Source organism: Salarias fasciatus, chromosome 12 (genome assembly GCF_902148845.1).
Source record: "Salarias fasciatus chromosome 12, fSalaFa1.1, whole genome shotgun sequence".
Taxonomy (NCBI): Eukaryota; Metazoa; Chordata; class Actinopteri; order Blenniiformes; family Blenniidae; genus Salarias; species Salarias fasciatus.
In genome coordinates, this window is record NC_043756.1 from 821,568 (window position 1) to 823,578 (window position 2,011).

Genomic DNA, 2,011 nt, shown 5'->3' on the forward strand with positions numbered 1-2,011 from the left:
TGACGGAGCAGATCCCAGGTCAGCTGGATCTGAGGCTGACGGAGCGGATCCCAGGTCAGCTGGACCTGAGGCTGACGGAGTGGATCCCAGGTCAGCTGGATCTGAGGCTGACGGAGCGGATCCAGGTCAGCTGGACCTGAGGCTGACGGAGCGGATCCCAGGTCAGCTGGATCTGAGGCTGACGGAGCGGATCCCAGGTCAGCTGGATCTGAGGCTGACGGAGCGGATCCCAGGTCAGCTGGATCTGAGGCTGACGGAGCGGATCCCAGGTCAGCTGGACGGCAGAATATTTGTGTCTTGGGCTAAAAACATCTGGAACCACTGTACTAAACCAATTTGAAGTAAGCTAAAAGTAATCCAAAAGTATTTAGAGTACATTGCTTTACTCGAGCAGCTGAACGGAACACTCCGCAGATTAAAGGTGAAGCGTTCCAGAGGTGTGGTGTACGGGCAGCAGGGTGCAGCCAGCATAGCGTCCAGTGCTGTCTCCTCCTGAGTGGACGCCTGGACAGCCCAGTGCTGGTCCTGGAGGTCCTGGAGGGCCTGGAGGCCCTGGAGGCCCTGGAGGTCCTGGAGGTCCTGGAGGTCCTGGAGGTCCTGGAGGCTGAGTCCTCGCCGTGCAGACCTGCAGAGGGCGCTGTCATGTTCTGCTGTGGTTTCTCCAGATGACCCTGACTGCCTCCTGAGCTGCTGCGCCTGGTGGCAGCAGACAGCCGACTCATGGCTGAGCTCACCAACGTCTTTCCTCCGTCCCTCCAAGCGTCTTCTTCCAGACACAGTGTTTTCCTCTCTCGGTGAAAAGGACAGTTTCAGGAGTCCCGTTCGTCCCTGCAGCTTTGTCACGGGGATTTTAAATGTTTGGACAGCGATAAAGCGTGCTGTGAAGGAGGCTGCGGCTCTCGGCGGCTTCCACCCTGACCTGAGCAGATTCCAGTTGTCATGGCTGCGAATGGCTCATTACAGACATATTCTGCTGGAGGAGCCCATTCAGCATTCAAGAGCCCAAGCTTGCATCCAGCTGAAGAGCTGGAGGGAAGTGGCTCTCTGAGAGCCTTGGCCTCATCCCTACAATCATCCAATGAGGCCTTTCATTGAGCGCCGCTCCCGGCGGCGTGCAGCATAATGTGCGGCGCTGCTCGCCCGCCACAAGACTTTCCTCCTTGTTATTCTGTCACTGATGCCTCCTTCAAGTTTCCATGCTCCTTTTTTCCTTTTTTTCATGGTTAGAAAAGACTCACAGTTCCAAAGAAGCATTAGCAAGAAGCAGACTGCTGTCCTGGAAGACCAGACGTTAGCGTTAGCGCTGCTGAAAACCAACACAAATTAAAGGAAGTTTTTGTCTCTTGATATTTTATCTTTGGAGTTCCAGCTTCAGCTTCAGCCTCCTGGCTTCATCGTAGTACTGCTTCATGTCAAGAGCCAAGCGGTGGGAGGAATTTTCCTTGTTTCAGATCAACATGAGCGAGAATTCAACCGTCTTGTTTCCATTTGCATTCGCCAGTCTCAAACACACAGCAGTGTCAGATAGTGTGAATGTTTCTGAAGACGTGATGCTCCTGGCTCACAGGGCTGATCATGGTCCACACCAAGATTTTAGGGGAATTTCCAAAATGTTCTTTTTGTTCTGGAAATCTGTGTGAAAGACAGTGGAGCTCGGAGCAGTTTGAGAACACTGCGATGTGAAAACGAGACTTTCTGAAAACTCTGGAGAGCTGAACGCCTGCGACCATTTTAATGTAAGCCTTGACTTCACTACAAAACATCTAGACTGTAATCAGTCATTTCAATTTTACTGTGAGCTTTCAGAATTCTCTGTGAATGCTGCGGTGCATGTTTAGAAAAATGCTAATCCCAGAGAGGAATTTTCTGGATGATAATCTGAACATTGAGACTTCATGTAAACATCTGGACCTGAATTTATTTCAGATGTTTAGGATTTTTGCTGCATGCTGAGGGAAGCAGTGATCCAGCAGCGTGGCGGACGAGCCAACTCTACCCTGCAGACGGCGGA